Here is a 22,310-nt window from a genome sequence, read left to right on the forward strand (position 1 = left end):
GTTTCCTTTAAGACTGACCAACGAAAATCCTACTGAACACTCACACTATTATCAGGTACGAATTTTCTATAATATATGTAACGTTACACACAAACGTAGACATTCTTTGAGTGAGATAGGACGTTTAGTGTACCCTTTCCCACCCCATGTAGGCTAGAAAGTTTGTCACTTTCTAAAAACTATAAATCTTGATGTCCCGCTGACTTTATGGTCATCCGCAAAAAACACATTAAACGCAGGTCACGCGTCCGCGCTATGAGTTTTGTTTGACCATCCTTAAACCGTCTATGATCTACATTTGCGATAGTCATAGGTAACATAAGATAAGAGGGAACGTAGTAAGCATAGATGCTCTCTCTTTCTGAAAGTAGTGGGGAAGCTTGATCACCCTCAAACCAGCTGTGATCTACATTTATGATAGACATAATCAACTTAAGATAATAGGGTAGTTAGTAAGCATAGCTGATCATGCGCTCCCCTCCTCCTCGCACTGTGGACCACGCTGAGTCAGAGCTAGAGAGAGAGCATACATTTAATACTACTATAGTAGCGCATCCCCATCAGGCCAGAACTATAGACAGCATGCGCTCCCCTCCTCCTCCGCACGCTCGGGCCCTATACCAAATGTATGCGTGTGTAGCTAATATACACAATATGCATCCTCTAAGGTACATGTGGCATTGGCTCTAGTGGTAGAACGCTAGCCTGCCAACCCAGAGGACTCCGGTTCCATTCTCCGGTCTGTCTTTTCATTTTTTTCAAAAAAATCGTCGCTATTTTCTATATTCGTTTCATTCTCAATGTAGCAAGTAAATTGTTAATAATATATATATTTATAACTTTAAAAAAAAAACATTTAAATTTAATTAGACTGAAAACACTAGGTATAGGGTCCCTAGGGACTAGGAGCCCTAGGGACTAGGAGCCCTAGAAACCTTCCTCAAAAATTATAAACAATTATTAACATTAATAATAATAATTAACATGGAAGAGATAGAGGCCAGGGAATCAAAGGGTTAAACCAAGGGACCCCCCACGAATATTGTTAATAATAATTGTTAACAATAATAATTATTATTAACATAAAAGGGTTAAGCCAGGGGGGCCAAAGGGTTAAGCCCGGTGGGGTCAAAGGGTTACAGACCCCCCCGCAGGTGTGCTGTAACATACATTGCTATACTACTAATTTATACGAGATTATCAATCATTAGATAACGATAGTAGATCTAATAGTCAACTTATCGTTGACTATCCTGTTCCAGCTGCAATTTTCATTGAAAAAAAATTTAAAGCTCTGATGGCTTATTTTCATTCTGATGCAAAACCTATAGGAACAATTGATCACTATTATGTTTTTATTTATGTTCGTGAATATCAAAATCGCGGATTGCCTCATTTTCATTGTATTTTCTGGATTAAAGATGCTCCAGTATATGGTATATCTTCGAATGAAGATGTAAAAAAATTTATATTGCAATATATTACGTGTCGCATACCGAATAAATATACATCTCCTGATATACATCGTAAAGTTATAGAATATCAACAACATAAACATAATGACTATTGTATGCGTAAAAGAAAAACATGTAGTGGTTTTATAAGCGCTTGTCGTTTCGAATTTCGTCGAAACGTAACAAAAGATTTTATTTTACATACTGTTATTACGGCTATAACAAATCGCAGGAAGTTGAAAAATAATAGTAGGCTTTATGATTTACCTCGAGATTTTAATGAGCGGTATACAAATGATTACATTCCTGCCATAATAGTTTTATAGGAAGGAAACACCGATGCTCAATTTATTGGTGAATCTACATATCTTCTGACGCATTACGTTACATGTTATGGAACAAAAGGTGAAAAAAGTAATCTTGATCTTTCTGAAATAGCATTAAATAAGTCTCTTTGTAGTAGACTTTGGACCATTGGTATGCGTGGACTTACTCACAGAGAATGTGGAGCTATTGAAGCTGTCGATACTTTATTGGCTCACCCACTTCATGAAACTGATCCAAATACTACTTTTCTATAGGTCGATGTTGGTTTTCAGAAAAAGAGAAAATTAAAATCATCCAATGAAATGAAGCAATTACCTACAGATTCAACTGAAATCTTTTGTGATAATTTAGTGGATACATATTATCCAAAGCGCCCTAAAGAATTAGAAACTATGTGTTTATACGATTTTGCGAGGTTTTTCGATATATGGAAAAAAAAGCCAATTCATAAAGCTGAATATTACAAGATGGGTGAAAACTTATATTGCAAAAGAAGGAAACGAGCTCATTTAATTCTTCATATGAAGTACAATCCTCAAACGCAACCTGAAGCGTATTATTTTTCCATACTTATATTATTTAAATCGTGGAGAAAAACTGAGGAACTAAAAGCGAATCAAGATACATATTATAATACTTTTATTGAAATAAAAGATGATTTATCTGCAGCACTTCAATATCATGATAAATTGCAAATGATTCAAGATGCTATGGATGAGGCCAGTAAATTAATCGAGCAACAAGAATTGGCTAAGACCTTAACCCAACAATCAGAACATCTGAATAATGCTGATCCTCTTGATGCAATCCAAGTTATTAAAGATGTTCAAGATTTAATTGAAAAAGTTACGGAAAACAAAAACGAAATTGACATAGAACAATCTATTACAAATTTCAATATTGATCAATTACGAATATTCAATACAATTACTTGTACAATATCTAGCAATAAAGTATTAATGTTTGTAAGCGGATTTGGAGGTACGGGTAAAAGTTACGTGATTGAAAATTTGGTTTTATGGAACAAAGTAAAGAGAAATAAAAATACTGCTGTGGCTGCTCCGACTGGTATTGCAGCATATAATATTCAGGGACTTACAATCCATAGATTGTTGCAATTACCTGTAGAGCAAGGAGGCACGGCAAAATATAAACCTTTGTCAGATAATTCACTGAAAAGAATACGGCAAAGTTTAAAAGATATCCATGATATCAAATATAACGCTCATGTATATTCATTTACGACTTGCAGAAATATTTTGTACATCAGACAAAGAAGACGGATGGTTTGGTAAGATACATATTGTAGTATTTGGTGATTTACTTCAACTACCACCTGTACGGGAAGATTTTCCATTCGTTGCAATGACTAGATCACAAATTGATAAATATATTAAAGGCATAATGTCTTTTAATTTATGGACATTGTTCAATTACGACGAACTCACTATAAATATGAGACAAAAAAACGATATCATTTATTCAGACATTCTGACAGGAATAAGATTAGGTTATTTAACCAATTCTGATACAGAAGCTTTACAAAAAAGAAAGATTCATTTTTCAACTAATACTCTGTCAGTCTCTCTTCACGAATTATATGAATATTTCAATAATTTACCAAGCAATACAGTTTGTCTCATGCCAACTAAAGATATGTGTACAATACTTAATAATACCATGCTGAATAAACTTGAGTCGGAAGAGATAAAGCTGTTTGCTAATGATTGTTATAAATGCCTGAAGAGATTAGAAAAACGCGTTTTGAAAATCTTAAATGATGACGATGACAATGCATGTGGTATTTCTCGAGTTATTACAATCAAAATAGGCTGCAAAATTATGATACGAAGGAATATCGATGTGTCTATTGGATTAGTTAATGGCACTATAGCAACAGTCGTTGCAGTAAACAAAGGAAAAACCGGTATAGAGAGCGTTACCATTAAACTTCAGTCAAATCAACAAGAATATTGTATCAAACGATTAGAATACCAATTCCAAATAATGGAACAGATATATATTACAAGACAATAATTTCCTTTCTGCCTGAGTTATGCTATCACTATCCATAAAAGTCAAAGTTTAAGCTTGGACAATGCTGTTGTAGAAGCAGGAAACAACATTTTTACTTGTGGTCAAACTTATGTAGCATTATCTAGAATTACTAAATTAGAAGGTTTGCATTTAGTTAATTTTAATCCTTCTAGTATAAAAGCTGATGAATCAGCTATAAGAGAATATAATAGATCAAGAAAACAATATCGCTCAGATCTTGACATTTATAATAATATACCACATAACGATACATATAAAAATAACAAAATATTTGACAATATATGGTCTGTTTCACGTTATACACTGCAGATTCAAGCTGATAATAATAATAATATTCTTGAACGTCCATTGAATGATTTCATTCAACCGATACTTTGCAAAAATAGCTTATCTTACGCTAAATCGTACATAGTTTATTTCATTGTCATTTAATCGGAAAAAGTTTGCTTGAATGTAAGCATCAAGATATACTTTTACAAATATTCAACAAATATGTTAACAAAACTTCGATTGATTTAGTACCGCTTTCAAATTTTCTTGATACTGACAAATATACATTATTTATTCAAAAAGATGCTGCAGATTATTTGTTAGATATATGTACGAAGTTTGAAATAATAGGAAAACTTACAGAACATGAAATCACAATTAGGACAAGATGCCCAGGATGTGATTTTAGACCTGATCCTATTACAACACGTAATTATATTTTAACTTTGTCCTTAAATTTAGAAAGCAATGTAACATGTACATTGCAGCAAATTTTTGATGAAAATATTAATGTTTGGCGAGATATTCAAGAACATTGTCATAATAATTGTAAATATGAAAAACAAGAAAAAGTATCTCTACGTATTGATTCTGAAAAGATTTTGATAGTTAAATTATCACTGTTTTCAGATAAAAATAAATTAACTGGACTTAAGATTAAGGAAGTACCAAAGACGAAACTTTTTATCGATAAAAAATGTTTTAGAGTAATAAATGCCATTTTTCATTCAGGATGAAATTTTGAGTATGGAGAGTATTTCAATGTACTACGCGCACATACTAACTGGTTTCATGTTTCAAATTCTACTATCGTTAAAAAACCATGGCCTAAAGGCTCAAAAGATATTTATATAATATTTTTAGAACAAGTTAAAGTGTCTAAAAATAGACATTGACCTATAATATAGTTATTATTTATTCATTAATATATTTCTTTCTCTATGATCCAACAATCCACAATTACGATTGTTCTAAACGATAAATTTTGAAAAAGTAATATAATTTAATTTGAATTTCAGAAATATCTCGACGTATTTATAAAACATTAAATTCAATTAAGCGTATATAAAGGTTTCTTATTGTAGCATAAAACTAGCTTTTACTAACTTATTTTATCTTTTTTAAAATAACTATGGAGCTTACTTTGTCGTATGTACAAAATGCAATTAAAAAATGAAATTAGAATTTATTAAATTAGAAATATATATTAGTGGTGACTATTATCTAATGAAGTGTTGAAAGTAAAAAGTTGCATCAATACTTTTGCAATATTAAAATAACTATAGCTTACTATGAAATAAATGAAATATAAAAATCTCGTACAACAAAACACTTTTAACAAAGTAAAAAGTTGCATGAATGGTTTCATTTGAAATACATTATATTTTATTATTTTATTTCATTTATTATTAATCTTATTTCAATACCATAAAAATGTCTACCAAGTAATAAATTACTTTAATGATTTAGCTCTCTTAATTTTTTGTACTTTAACATTATTTTTTTCAGTTTTACTTCATGTTTTAATAACTGGTTATATAGAATTTGTTTCAATATTGTTTTTAAAATTTTGAAAGTAGTGAAATCTATTTAAAAACGGCCCGAATGCTGTAAATTACTTTTAGAGGCTTTACATAACTTATTAAATAGTAAGTTTACTTTATCTCATAGCAATTATTACATTAAAATAAATAATCTACTGTTCACAATCATTATACAAAATTGAATATAGTATTTTTCAGTTTGACGTTATGTTTTAATAACTGTTTGTATAGAATTTGTTTCAATATTGTTTTTAAAATTTTGAAAGTAGTGAAATCTATCTAAAAACGGCCCGAATGCTGTAAATTACTTTTAGAGGCTTTACATAACTTATTAAATAGTAAGTTTAACTTTATTATGAAAGAATGATAGCGACTTTTAATTTCGAAACTCAGAAATTGGTTAACAACAGGTATTATCAGAATCGAGCTAACTAAAAGAAAATCATAACACAGACGAGAGAGAGTTTGCTTAGCAACGTAAACGTTCTTTTGCTCTTCAGATGAGCCACACATAACATTATATATATATACCTGCTTTTATAGTATCAAACGTTAGTCGTGTGTTGGATTTGATACAGTGATGATCATATGCAAACAACAAAGAGCAAAGAAAGGACGACGATTCGTCAATGATCATCAGAAAACTTCCATTTGAACTCCATATTCCAGGCTATCCGTATTATAGAACAGGAACTAAGTTACAGATACGTTTAGTTCGCGGTGATTCAGGAATCAATACTCTCGACGCAGCTTGCAAGCAACACGATATAGCGCACTCGAAAAATTGAGAAAATATCCAGGCTAGAAATATCGCAGACAAAATTTTAGCTGAAAAAGCGATCAATAGAGTCTTCACTAAGAATTCTAGTTCTAGTGAGAAAGAAGCTGCTTACACTGTATCTAACACCATAAAATTAAAATTAAAGTTTAGTATGGGTCTTACGAAGACAAGAAATAAAGCCAAGTCGAAAGGACACGAGAAAACTGAAAAGTTAGTTAATTTGAAAAGCGTGATCAAAGCAGCCACTTTCAAATGGTTCAAGGGTAAATGTGCGCGCAAAGTTATCGGTTCGGCTTTGAAAAAAGCTCGTATAACCGTTAAAAAAGCTGGTGGAAAAGCAAACATCAACGTTCCATGAAATCTGCCAATATCAACTAAGATGGGTGGAGCTTACCCTTCCTCATAACACTTTTTACAGGCTTGAGTGCAACTTGCTCTTTAGCTGGTGGCACCGTGGGAATCGCAAAAGCTGTGATCGATGCAAAGTTTGCCAAACAGCAATTGGAAGAGAACAAGAGACACGACCAAACGATGGAGGCCATTACTCTGCGAAAAGGCTTGTAACTCAAACCTTATAAAAAGGCTATGGACTTTATCTCAAACCTTATCTGGGATCACGTTATATTACGTATTTATAAATTTTACGTCGCAAATTAAATTATCGACATACCTGTCGGGACCTACGAGATCGAAGACATTGATAAATTTCTTCGCAAAGCTGAGCAGCGTCTCCACACTGATGATAATAATAATATAGTATCAAGTTTGAAACCAAACAAGAACACCTTTCATTTTACAATCAAGTGTTCTGAACCTATCGATTTTCTTTCGCAGAATTCTATCTGACGATTGTTGGGTTTTTTAGAACGTACATTAAAGGCAAACGTTTCTTACAACTATGATCTGCGCGTCAGTATTCTCAAGGTGAACGCTGCGAGAGTCGAGTAACATAATAACATAGTAACATAATAAAATAACCGCTAGAGCTTACTTGAACGGAAACACCATTCACGATAATCACGAATTTTTTCAAGCAGTACCGCCTGGATATAGAATTATTGAAATTTCCTCTCAAAAGCGTATTATAGGAATTGTTTACGATTCAAAGAGTGGTAGAGGTTATATAAGCATAGAAAATGCAAACCCACCATCTGTGTTCGATTGAAATTGAAAACATCAACACTGCGATCTCCAGTTATCAAGCATCATCGGAAAGCGAATGCTTTAATACGTCAAAGCATAAACTTTCTAAAAAGTCTTGGGTTAAGAGTAGTTCCTGGTGGAAAATAAATTGCCTAATTTTTTTTTTGCTGCTTTAAACGAAACAATCGACAATATTCTAGAAATAAAGTCATCTGTCGTCTTCGATGAACCTTTAGCTCATTAAGAGATCCACGCTCATCAACCCTACACCAATTCATCGTTCAAAAATAATGACGAGATTCCTATATCAATTTAACATCAAGACTGGTACCTTTTATCATCTTGCAGCTAGTTGCGCATTTGTGGATGATTATGTAGCAATAATAAGATTTTGTTAACGAATACTGATTTTGTTTAATAATGCCAATTGCCACATGCTTGAAGAAATTAGGTATGAGCTGAACTCTATAGAAATAGATAAATGTAAGAACGTTGGTCTCACAACAGCTATGAGGAACTGGTTATCTCTCACTCCAAGTTAAATCTTGATTTTCGAAAAGGCTGAATGGATAAATATAGAAGAGGACCGTAAAATAACTAATGCGAAGAAACTATACATTGAGTGTGCTCGCCCCATTCGCAGGCATAAAATTCATGTACTTTACTCGCGCAGAACTACGCTCTTTACTCCGTCTCTTTGTCTTAATTATTCTCCTTTTTTAGACAATTTAATTGTATTAGTAAGGTGACACTAATGATTAAATTATTAGGGAGGATTTAGGGAATTATCTTTTTGATAACTCTCACGAGACATGCAATGGGCCCGAGCGCCGTGTCACAAAGTATTTAAAAGGGAAGATAAAGAAGGCTCTTTCGCTTCTCTGAAGCGGTGACGATGGGCCTCGTTACTAAGTTGGCGTTTTGGGTGTTGAATCGAGAGAAAAGTAATGACGGACGCACACAATAATCACTCCAGATATTCTTTAACTATATTTATTCTCAAACGTTTCACAATCGAAATAAGCGGTGACACGGATTCAGGCGTCGTCCTCTGCGGCCACGAGCCTTCTCTCGTAAGGACACACGCTCGGGGGTACAGTACAATAATTGAGGGGATTTCAAAGGAGGGACTCGCCTTTTTCGCCGTTTTCGCTGTGATCGCGGATGATTGCGAGCACCTCGCCGACGCGTTGTGCACTCACGAATAAAGAGAGAGAGAGAGAGAGAGAGAGAGACAGAGAGAGAGAGTGAGAGAGAGAGAGTGAGAAAGAGAGAGAGAGAGAGTGAGAAGAGAGAGAGAGAGAGAGAGAGAGAGAGAGAGAGAGAGAGAGAGAGAGAGAGAGAGAGAGAGAGAGAGAGAGAGAGAGAGACGACCTGACCTAACGAAGGCTGCTGGCAGAAAATGCTGCTGGTGCTGCAGGCAGGCTGACGGCATGTCCAGGTGAAGTCCACTCTACCTTAGGCGTCACTGGGAATTCTCTCCTGGCTGCAATCTGCTCGGCGTCATATCGCTTCTTTGACCCTGCTAAGCTATTCGGATTTATAGCGTGCGCACGCTCGGCCGTCACAATTGATCCTTCTCTCTCAAGATCTCTGCTCGAACTTTCTCACCAATTGTTCGTGCGTCGGCTTGAGCAATGCCGGCGGCTTTGTTCTCGCGAGCGGATCGCTGTGGGTCGCTCGACCTCGCTTATTTGCTACGCACGACGCGTCAATCTCTCTCTCTTCTTTTTGCCGCAGCCGCTCGCGCTCCTAATTGGCTCCCAATGACGATGCCCGGCACAGGTATTAGCCCAGAAAAAAAGCGGTGCGAGCATCGGTATCGGTTCGTAATTTCAACCACGCTTGCTAGGGCAAAAGTGGAGGATCGAGCTGCAAGAGAGAGAGAGAGAGCGAGCCAGATAGGACTGGGCATTCTAGCCAGGTTATTGTCACAGCCCCCCTCCCCTCCCGCAAGTCATCGATCTCTCCCTGAGGATCGACTGACGATCATCTCGCTTCTCTCCACGAGTGCCCAAAGCTAACGTTCGCCTGTGGAATGGAAATAAATAGGAAAGAAAGGATTCTCTATTTGGTCAGTACGCGTCGAAGTCACGCGTATTTCGGTCCACATTCAACCCTTACATGCATACAAACATGAAAATAATCAAACTAATAAAATAAAACAAAAAGTCTATCAAACAACACTCTACTCACAAACTACACCTGATTCTAGGAGGGCTCTGCTTTCGGTTACCAGAGCTCAGGGCCAACTCGGCGAAGGGCGGATCGACCACCATCACCTGTGACTCCGACACGGGAGGGGTACGGCGACGAGCCACATTCTCATCCTAGTCGTTAGAGCTAGAGGCCCAGTACTCTTCCCGAGCATCGCTCCTCATCTGCTCAACGAGAGGGTCGCCTCCAGCCTCATTTCCACGCCGAGCGGTTAACGCTCGAACGGCTTCTATCCGAGCCCGCTTCTTTCTTTCTCCCCGATGCACCTTCTTTCGCCTTTCAGACGCTGCGTCGGTTCCAGCCATCCCTTCAGTCGAGGGGATGGCTGGAAGTGACCTGCATTCGAGTCATAATATATGCTTGATATGCAATCGCACACCGCTCACAATTTCTCACGGACACATCATAGCGTCCACAATTGCGGCAGAATACTCGTGGGTTGGTTCCTTCTGGACACAGCGACCTCGGATGGGAGTCGGGTCTGCAATTAAAGCAGAGATATGGCACAACATCCAACGGTCAATCCACGCAAAAAGATGCCCGTCAGCCTGTATGCCTTTTGCATCTATCTATGGCTGCGGCCCCTGCGGTGCAACAGCACAAGCCGAGGATTGGGGCAGAGAAGCTCGCAAAATCCCGCTCGCCCGTCACGCACACGTGCATATAACATGTTTTCGATCTCTCGCAGGGACCTCCTCCATGGATTTTCCACGCTCCGGGATTCTGGCTGATGCTGGTACCGAAACAAGTTCACCCGATTGCCGGACAGGCGGTTTGGGTGGAGCGTTCGTGCATGACTGGTCCTATTCGAGCTGGGTGTGATATAAAAAGATACGTAGAGTAGGCATCGCCCGATCGATGGTTCGCACCGCCTCCTCCACGCAGCATAGATCCTCTGCCGTGCACGGCAGTCAGCTGCTCGTCCGCCCTTCGCTCGGCCACCTCCTCGTTCCGACCAGAGCTTTCGCCTGCGCTTGCCTGAACAAGCCTTTCCGGACGTCTTTCTCCGGCAATATTCTGCTCTTCTTGTAGTAACTGACGATTACGGCCGATTTTTGCCCGCCATCGCAGTCGGCTAGCTTTTGATGGCCGGTTTCTACGCTTAGCTCTCAGACTGCGGGCCAAACCGATATATTCTTCTCCCGAGGCCGATGAACTCGTCAGAGTGCTATACGAATTATTTTGCTCGCGAGCCTCTGACCTGGGGCCGAAACTAGTACTAGCTTGTTCTACAGCTCCAGTTGAGACGGCCACGGGACTTGGTCGGCTGTCCGTCCTTTCCACTACTCCGACCGAGCTAGGATGCGATAGAACACACTCTTGCTCTAAACCAGGAGTCGAGGAAGCGTCCGCCATCATTCCCTCTCTTGCTGCCGCTCTTCTTTCTTTAGCCATCTTCCCCTCGTTCAGCGAAGAGAACAAATTCTCTAACGAAAAATCCGTATATAGACGAAATTGGGGGTTCTAACTCTTCATCCTTCCCCTTCCGAGGCTCTCCTCGAGGAGCACCTTCTGTGGCATTAAACTCGATGGATGCCTCACTAGGACAATCTTCTAGGGTCGGAGGGAGCGAATTCTCAGGTTCAGTCTCGCTCATCTCCAGTCTGAGCTCGAGCGTGTCCACCTGACCGTAGGAGGCCAAACCGATAGGACTTGTAGCTCGGTCGCGACCTCGGGTGTCGGGGACATTGACTCTCGTTCGCTGTTCCATCTATAAAGGAAAACCAACACCGTTACTAACAATCACATCACATACGCATTAAAGAAAGAGAAGAAACCAAACAAACAATAAAATATGCATTAATAAATAACATAACTCGACATTTCACTCTAAACGACACTATAATCCCTGAATCTGTCCGACTACTCGCGGCTTTTCAAGTTTTTAGTGTGCGCCATCGGAACCAGTCGTTTATCCTTTACTTCCAACTCGTATAAGACGTTTGAAATCTTTTTAACTATCTTATAGGAACCTCCGAATTCAGGTTCTAGGCTGGCGTTTCGGCCCACCACCGCACTCTACAACGGATGGAGCTTGCGCCAAACTAAATCCCCTTCGCTAAACGTAGCATACCGGCGCTTCCTATCATATGCATATTTCTGTCGTTCTTGAGCGCTCGTAATATGCCTACGCACTCAATTGCGCGTAAAATAATGCTAAATAATGCGCATTTAATCGGTGCAAGTGATCTTGCCAAATCTTGGGACTCATTTTAATCACGGGTACCTTATTCTCTACTTCTCGCCTTAGGCTTTTTGCTGGTCGCAGATTACGCCCGAAGTTCAGAAATGCCGGGGAAACCTTCGTAAAGGATTGAGTCGCGCTATTTATCGCGTACCTAAACTCATGAAGATATTTATCTTAACCTCTGTGAAATAACTTAATAATTACCGAGGTAACTTCAGTGCAAAAGAAGTTCGACTTTTCTATGATCTTCGAAACTCGCACTCACTACGAATAAATCGTCTATATACCAGAATACGTTCGGCGAGTACTCCGGGCTAAACTAAGCATCCATAAATCGCATAAGCGTTGCGTGGGCATTCACTAGATCGAACGGCATTCTCTCGAATTCCCATAGTCCTGATCTCAATACCACAAACGCAGTATACTCTTTGCTACTTTTCTCTAATGGAATCTGCCAAAATGCTGACCGTAAGTTAATTTTTGAGAGAAAAACCGCGCCTCACAGCCGGTCTAAAATCGAATCAAGATTAGGCATCGGATATGCATCGATTTTAGTTACCTTATTCACCAGTCCAGGCAACGTTCCGTCTGCCTTCGTGACGATTACCGCCGCGCTACTCCACTGACTAACCAACGGTCTTATGATTCCCGGCGCCACATCCGCATCGTTTCCCCTGCTCAAAACTCAAGATCGAAGGCGACATTCGCCTCAGATGCGTTTTGATAGGCCGCGCGTTACCATCGTCTATGATATGCTTAATCAAATTCGGCACGGCTGGCGCCCATTGGGCTTTTCGGCACAATACTGTGCACGAGTGCCAAAACCTGCTCTTGTTGCGTTTCACGATATCTAGTCAATCCTGCGCATTACGCAAAAATGTGCGTCGACCTATTCTCGTTATTTGCAAATGAGACCCACGTTCTTGAGCTTTTCGGCCTCCATTCATGTCTCTCGATACTAAATTCCTCCATATACTCCTTCCAAAAGTCAACACCGAGTATCAGATCGTGAGTGCATCTCGATCGTGCGTGTCGATGTGCATGCAGTCAAGGCTCCGCAGTTTCCGCTGATCTCCAGGTGCAACTCCAGATCTCTGAGCGCATCTGGTTCATCGCCCGAGACTCCCTTCACTACTAGTCGAAGTTTAGTCGACTACCGCTATATGCGCTACATCCCTATGACTCGCTTTCTCTGCAGTAGAGCTTCCCGAGCTTGCCTCGGCCTTCCCATCCATTGAAACAAAAGGTTCTTCCGCCATCTTTTCCGGTACACTTACACCTTCGGCAACGACCCTACTGTACTTCGACGACTTATTCATTGTTAAATCGACCAGCGTGGGCGGTCTCATGGAGCATCGCAGCGGCTCAGTTGCTGCTGGCTCGACTTGTTCATCGCTCTGCTTTATGACCTTAAAACCCGCTGAAGGGCTCAAGGAGTGTAAGAACGGCGTTTCCGCGGACCGCTCGACTTGGCCCCTATTCAGTGCTTCTCTTCTCGCTTGGGTTTCCGCCCTTAACGGTGCGGCCGAACTCGCCGCGACCGGGGTATCGCGGTCCCCCTAAACCTACGCTTTCTTTCTCCGCTCGTTCAGGCTCTTCTGTCATCACCTTTTCCGATCCCATTAAGCCTCGCGGTTCTTCCTGTATCACGTCCCCTGACTGGACGAGGGTCAAGGACACCTCACTCAACGCACCGCTTCTGTGTGACCTCTGCCCCTCGAACGCTGGTACGAGCGCGGACAAACGTCAAACTCGCGATTTATTCGTCGCTCCTACCAATTCCAAAAACTCTTCACTGTCCAAGTCATCTACACTCAATCGCTCTTATCTATTCGACAGACTTTCCCAAAAGACCACTCTCAAGCCAGTCTGCTCACTACAATCGTCTCCGACTACGCGTACACGATCTGACTTTCGTGTCCTTTCCTTCATTGCCCCTTCGCCAATACTCCAGCCCGGCGGGTTGTTGACGGATACGACGCCGCCTCGCCTGTCTCAAGCCACTCTCTCCTAATTATGCTCGCCAAAGCATGCGCTTTATGCGCCATCCGTTCTCGATGTACCTTTAACGCCAACCATGCTCGCTCGAGCCCATTTGCGTAGGGGTCAGTGAGTGAATACCGGCCCCTGTCTGCGTGTTTTCAAATTACCTGCATACGTAGGACAATCCTTGAATACAAAACCCGGCATTTCAAAAACCTAACACGAAACCGAGGCCCTTCACCACTAGAGTGGAAGTTAATTTTTTTTCTTCGGGGACCCGCCCCCCGAGCAAATATCTCTTCTGTTACCTCTAAAAACTCTGCGGAAAAAAGTTTTAGAACCTAAAAATTGATTTAACGCGTGCCTCAAAGCCCCTTAAGATTTCTCATGTATCTTAAATGGAAAAAATGAGTAAGTTTATTCATCCTGACAAAGGCTTGTCTAAATTTTGGATTTTCATTTTTAAAACAATGTTTTCTTGTGTATTTTGTGTTACTAAATCGAATGACCGTATCATTTTTTGTCTAGATAGCGATCGAAAAAATTTATAGGCAAAAATATTCGAAAAATCTGAAAAATGAGTAAAAAAAAGGAGTTTTAACTGACCTTTAACGGTCGTAATCAATGAATTTCGTTATCAGCAGTATATTTTTTCATGTATTTTAAGCCGCATAATTGAATGGTGTTATTAGTTTTTGAGCAGCTGAGCGATAAACCAGAGTTATAAGCCTAATTCGTTTAAAAACTTGGAAAATCAGTCAAAAATGCAGATCATTTGCTGACAAGATTGAAAAAATCCATAATCCTTTTTCATTAATATGTATTTTTATATATTTTGAGCTGCAAAATTGAATGGTATTGGTAGATTTTCTCTAGGTAGCGATAAACAAAAGTTATGAGCGATATTTCTCGAACAATTCCAAAAATTTGCGAAAAAAAAGAGAAATTTCAAATTTATGACGGCAAAAAACGATCAATTTTTTTTTCAAAAATATATATTTTAGTGATCCATTATTTTGACCGATAGGGGCGCTGAATCTTACCATTCCAACAGTTCGTACTGTTTGTAGTTCAAGACCATCAATATTCGTTTATTCATTCCTAGACTCGAAAAGGTTTCTATCATCGAGTCATGTCACTTGTCTCTCTACAGTTAATGGTTTGAGAAAAATTGTAAACAATATTTAATCTCTAAAGTCTTATATTGAAAAATCTTTTACAAGAGAATTGTAACTGAATGGGTATTGATCAAAAGTTATAGTCATGACGTGGTCAGAAAATTACTGTACTTTGAAATAATGATGAAAGTCATAAGCTCATAAGTCTATGCATTTATATGTAATTCAAGTGATTCTTATTTCATAAATATTATAACGAGCGGCCAGACCCTCGTTATGTCTCTCTCTCCCCATACATAATTATAATTATTCTTATATATATAATTGTCTTATAATTATCACACATGTATGGCAGCCAAAGGTAAGTCAGAGAGAGCGCTAATAGAGGGCGAGCTAGAGAGAGAGAATTCGGGAGGCCGGCGCGACGCGCGCGAGTAGAAGAGTAGGGCAGAGGCGCGCGATAAGGACTCGCTCTTGTACCGGTGACTTCGAAGCACGTGGACGTGTGACGAGCGGCTATACTCGTGCTCACTATCTTTTGATATCCGACTTTTCGCGACTAACTTTTGTGACTGACATTTCGGTTGCCTGCGAATACGCGAGTGTCCACTTGGTGTGAAGTATCGGTGCCGAGGTTGCCCTTAGTGCCTTTGGTGGGCTAGTTCCTGCGATCGCGCGTGCGAGCCTTTAAGGCCGCCCGCTTCTTGATTACACCCGAGCTGCACACTGCGCGTCATCGCGAGCCACGTGCGAGGCTGAGGACATCGCCTTCAGGGCTAACGCCGAGATATTATTGTAAGTACCTTCTCGAATACATGTCTCTCTCGCTAGCTTTCGCCACTCTCTCTCCCGCTTACGCTGCGTATTAATTTTGTATTACTTTCCGTAGTAAACTCGATGCTATTTGTATATCTGTTTTCTTCTTTTACGCTTCCCCTTTACCTATCGTAAGCAATCCCTTTCTGTCCGGCTTTCGCGCCTGAATTTCGTGATCGCTCCAAAGCGCCCATAGGACTACACGACGCTCTCTACGGGCCAAGGTAACAGACGCTGCACCACGACGTTCCTGTTGCTGCTGGGCTAGGCTTTGCGCAGCCCATTACGAGGCCCACACCGAGCTGTTTTAATCCCCTCGTAATTTATATAACGAGTGACCCGCGCTGGGTCAAAACCCCGTTATAATATATTTTTAATGTTTGTGATGTTCGTATCACTTATAAATAAAAATAATTCGAACTCTTGTAATGTAGCTAATGAGTAAGAATTTGTTTCCGATGATTTTACTCTAATTTCAAGGTAATAAATAAATGAAACAAATATAATCATTAAGTAAATCAAATATATATAAGTAATTGCAAAATATTGAGGAAAGTTAGACAATGCCCTAGTTTCTTATGGTGCGAGTTGTCCCATAAGCAGAGCTAAAGTCTTTCTTGGATAGGATATAATTCGGCCCAAGTTTCTTATAGTGCGAGATGTTCTATAAGTCGAGCTCAATTTATAAGGAAAGGTTAGTCTTGCTTAGTAAATCACAATGAGAGAAAGAACTTAGGTGTTAATCCAAGTTTATTCAAACTCATGCGCTCACTTTGCAAGGCTAGAAGTGAATGAATCTAGCCTGTGCAAAGGTGGGCCTATTTATACACAGATTTTCCCGCTTATTATTGCAGGAGAGATTTCATCGAAAATTCGAGAGACATTCGCGAATTTTGAGAAATGATTTTTCTTAATTTACAAGTAAATAGCCATTAATATTAAGTTTTTAACACATGTAAATTTTACAGAATTAGTTATTTGTTGATTTTATACAATATACAATTATCGCCAATAGTGTCGTCAAAAGTTATTAACTAATAAAGTTAATTAATGTGATATTACATTATTTACAATAGAAAATTGTTAAAATTTCATATAACCTTAAAGTTGATTAATTTTGGAAGTATTTTCCAAAATTAATTATTTAAATTAATTAATAACATTTGAATTAGGACTAATTTTTCATATTTGTAACGGTTTTCTTCTAATCTTAATATGCGATTATTAGATTAATTATCTAAAATTTCTAAATCATAAAATTGTCATTATTAAGTATTAACTTAATATTTTCGTTCTATATATAGCTTATTGTTTAAATAAATTATTAATTGTTTATTTATTAATAACAGTTGTTATTTAGCTGTTATTAATGAAACCAATTCTTACTCATGTTCTATGCTTATTCATTTTACATATAAATTATTTAAATTTTTCTAATATTTCATATGTTAATAAATAAATTAACTTTACATATCGATATTCATTATAAATTTATAATTGAATGAGATATTGTGAATCTGTATGTTAAAATCTATATAATTGATACTTTGTTATATTCGAATTATCTATAATTAACATATTTTTCTCAATATTATGGTTCATTATATCTATGTCTATTATTTGTGACGTCACGCTATTTGTTTTGACTCGACTCTTATTTGTATACAGTCGCGTAAACAGTGAGGCTGCGCCGCTTAATGTATTGTTTTGACTAACAGATAAATACGTTAGACTAGTTGCAGTCATTTAATAAACAGCTCACAGATAGGACCGTTACATGTTTTTCAAAGTGTCTTTCAAAGATATTACTGTACTCTCACTCTTTAATTGTGTGTGTCAACACAATTGGTAAATTAATCTAAGTATGCAAATTATTAAGATTAGCAGATGCATTCTACGTTTCTCTCTGATTTTCAATTTGTATGAAATTCATGCAAGAATATTTTTTGGTATGTTTCATAATTTTAATATTCTTATCATCATTCATAATATTTTATTCAATGATCCATTGAAGGAACCAGTCAGTATCAATGATATAAACTGGAAAATGATAAGTTCTAGCGATTAAAGTTCTCCAATATAGAAGTATCCGGAAACTCTTTATCCCAGACTTTCAAAAATCTATTAACACTTTGGACGAGTATTTTCTACTCCATGTTTATTGTAGTCAATCCTTTTTAATACTTTGACGTCTAATCTTTTTTCTACATTCTATTTATCATCTATATTTATCATAGAATGTTGGATCAACATTTCAGCTCAATACATTAAAAGCTGATTTCAAAATCTTGTAGTAAATGTGTCAACTTTGATGAAAATCAATAGTGTCTGAAAATCAAGAGTTTCAGAGGAAACTTTTAAGCACTTCAATTCATTTTTCATCACTGAAACATAATCTAACTGATATACCTCACTAGCATGCCTTATTATCTAGTATTGTATTTCCATAAAAAAAATTAAAGAAAAAATATCTTGCTGACTACAAAGACTAAGTTGTTCTTTAATTATTCTGTGAAAGTTTTTAGTAACTTATACAAATGTCACTTTCCTTGAAAAAAATGAAACTTTACAGGTAGAACTTGCTATTTTAACCATGAAAAACTGTTAAACAGTAAATTTTGATCTCATTAAAATAGATATTATGGCTAAATACATAAGAGCGATTTAATGAATGAATAATTAATTAAAAATTTTCAAAAACTGTTTTATTTTCTTCATTGAAGTTTTGCTTTTACTTTCTGCAGGTGTAAGAATATTATCAATTGATAAATAGAAGCATGTAGTCTTTACTAAAAGTTTGATAACATTTTCAATCATGGCTTATAATTTACGTGAGAAGATCGACCTTATTGGATTTACTAGCAATCAGATAGTAGCGACTGATAATTTACCAACAATCAGATAAGTTTTAGCTGTTTTATTTTACAATCTTCGAAGAGTGTCGAGGACATTACACGAAGCCGCCAAGTTCGTTATGGAAGAGTGTATTATTATTTGGAAGAAAGCTTTAATACACATACAAAGTTTGGATAAGTGTATTGATAAGTTAGAAGCTGAGTATGAACGTCATAGACAAATACAAAAAAACTATGCACGTAAATCAGATCTTCAAGTACAGATAAACAAAGAATATCAAGAAAGCATTGATAAATTATTTGATATTACTAGTGCAAATGCCTTGGATACAATGAAAAATGAAAGCGACAAGCAGTGTCTACTTGATTAAAGAAGTAATTATGCTTTCGTTCTTGCAAAAGGCTTAAATAAGGTCTTTTTCTATGGGTTTGCCAATGGAAATAGAGGATCAAAATTCCAATGATAAAACAGATACTACTTCGACTAACGCTAGTAATGATAAGTTCATCGACTCTTCAGCAATATCGCCAAAAGAAAATATTCTTGGAATAACATCCAAAGATATATATTTTTCATTAGATGGTTAAACCAAATTATTATTAATAGAGGCTGTAATGGGGTGGGTATCGTTTAATTAATTTTATCCGCGTAATCGTATTGAAAATCGCACGTAATTGCCTATGTTCAATACGGAAGTCGGAGAGCAAGAGGGAATTGGTGTCAGTCAACCAACTATCTACTGGAGTGAAATCAATACGGAATAAACACGTCGAAAGTACTGGTTAATATCACAGACGAAAACTCTTTATTACTTCTGAATGTTACATTACATTCGGCCCGCGTGTTTATGTTTACATACCGCGCTCGCACGACAACAACATACAGTGTCGGAACGCTCGCCGCTCTTTGTTAGCCAGGATATTGCATGCACGCTTTTCATCGAGTCGAGGGATTATTGTTTAGCAATTATATCACGGTCGCGAAATTAAGCTGGCCAGCTTTTATTTCAGCTCTCGCACGGATTGTAAGGGGGGAAGGGGGATCTCGTACAGCACGCTGTGTCTTTATGCACTGTCCGATTGTCGGTTGCGGTGTCTCTCGCTCGCAGTTTCGCCCTCGATGGCGAAACTCACCACTCACACACACACTCGTACATACTCAATTCCGTCAACTATCTCCCCTCGATCCTTGTAAGATTCGGTTCAAAAATCTTTTTATCTTTCGTCGCAACACGAATTGCAGTAGCACAACGTTCAGTTTGATTGAATGATAGATTAAGGTTTGTTGATACCTTACTGAAATCCTCAGCTGAGATTTGGGGGCGAAACTTCTTACGACTAGATTTAGGTTCGTTCAGCGACACTCGCAGTCGTTTACCGTGTCTTTGCGATGAAAGTAATTCTTGGCTATTTTCTCCAGCGGCTGACTGAACTTTTTCTTCTGCTATGTCTTTAATTAATTTGCAAGCTAAGTGTTCCTTCTGTTTCAAATCCAAATTCTGTTCAACGTTCGCTTGTATCTCTTGATACGTCACCTTGTGTTTACAAAAATGCTCTTGACCAGCCCGGTAATAAGATTTACATTCTTTACATTTGATTTTCTTTTTACTTTTACGTGGAATCACTACACTTGTACTAGTCTTCCTGCCATTCAATCTTACGACATCACATAAATCATATTCACAAACTTTACTATTTTTATACCGTGTACTGCGAGGAATTGGTTTAAAATTGGTATAGTCTGGCAATTTAACTGTTACTAAGTCATTTCCTTCTTTTTGTTTTTCGAAAGCACGGTATATATTAATTTTACAAGTGCTACAAATAACATTTGGTAAACGAATCTCACTTGCATCATAATTTGTTACTTTTTCTATTTTTACCTTGAGTTCACCAACAATGAATTTCAGATTTTCTTTTTTTTTTAAACACACTAAACATATCTTCTCTCTATTTTCATCGTGAGTCCCACGTGATATTTTTTTTTCTTAAACATGATCACATAGTATTTACACTACCAAGCTTTTGCACGAGCCAAAAAAGAACTAATCGCGACATCACGCATTCACCTATCGACTAGACGCTTCGGCGTTGACTGATATACTTCAATAATAGCTAATCAAAACAAGTGTGTATTATGATTATGGCAAACGCGTCTGTCTCTTGGAAATATGATACCTACGCACAATAATGTCCAATGAAATTTAGTATTATAATAATAGCGATACATTATAAATACTATCATATCATTGTAAATGATCAGCAAGTAGAAAGATACAAAATTTATGTTTGCGATGAATAATTCAATTTCAATTTTTTTGATTTATTGACATTTTTTAGATTAAAATTGTGTTTTTCGAAAACGGCTCAAACTACGAACGTAAGAACGGTTTTTCTGGGTTATTTCGATACCAAGGAATCAATCCCCGGTGTTATTTCGGAGGTGGTTTTCCGAGCCATTTAAAGTTGGTTGAGCGCCACCATGCTCCTTTTTTTACTCATTTTTCAGATTTTTCGAATATTTATGCCTATAACTTTTTTCGATCGCTATCTAGACAAAAAATGATACGGTCATTCGATTAGTAACTAAAAATACACAAGAAAACATTGTTTTAAAAATGAAAATCCAAAATTTAGATTGTGAGGATGAATAAACTTACTCATTTTTTCCTTTTAAGATACATGAGAAATCTTAAGGGGCTTTGAGGCATGCGTTAAATCAATTTTTAGGTTCTAAAACTTTTGTCCGCAGAGTTTTTAGAGGTAATAGAAGAGATATTTGTTCGGAAAGCGGGTCCCCGAAGAAAAAAAAAATTAATTTCCAACCTATTAAATACGCGTTAGCCACATAATTAGCCACATAATACCCTAGTTGCTTGTACCTAAAACATTGCGGCGCGTTCTCACCGCCTCCGCGACTTCCACTAGTGCTTCGGCCCGGACACTGCGCGTTTCTTTGTCCATTCACCCTACACGTAAAACAAACTCCACTAAACAGGCGACTACTTGCAAGCCAGCGACTATTCCGATGCCGTTCCCTTCTCTGCTGTGAAACGAAATTCGGCGGCGTCGCGCCCTGCTGTGTCGTTTGTCCCGAATCGTTCGCCTTGACCGCCGATAGTGCGGCGTCTCCCGTACTAAAACCTCCGGTGACATTGCTTCGCCGCTCCATCGTGTCCCTGCCACGGCCGTGAAACATTCACCGCGACTTCTCCGTCCGTGGAGTCAGTTTTCCTCATTTTATTTCACGCGTGCGGCCGAGCATTCTCCGACCGCTCAACCGGGGCGACTTCAGCAGTCTTCTCTGCCTCCACCGCTGCCGCATTAACAGATCTCTTCCCGGATCTCAAGGCGCCTTTCGATGCCGCCCCTTTATTAGCCACAAGCATGTAATCGAGGGCTGGCGGTGGCAACTCGTTTTAATTCCCTGATCGACGAGAAATACTTCAGATACAGGACTCTCGCGAATGTCGCGTGCAGGCCTTCCTTACAGATGCTCACCTGCCTTTCTCCGACGGGGACGGTCAAAACGCCTGACTATACACTGGAACGCAGT

The sequence above is a fragment of the Phymastichus coffea genome, unplaced genomic scaffold (assembly GCF_024137745.1).
Source record: "Phymastichus coffea isolate CEN01 unplaced genomic scaffold, Cenicafe_Pcof_1.1 PCOF00006, whole genome shotgun sequence".
NCBI classification, from domain to species: domain Eukaryota; kingdom Metazoa; phylum Arthropoda; class Insecta; order Hymenoptera; family Eulophidae; genus Phymastichus; species Phymastichus coffea.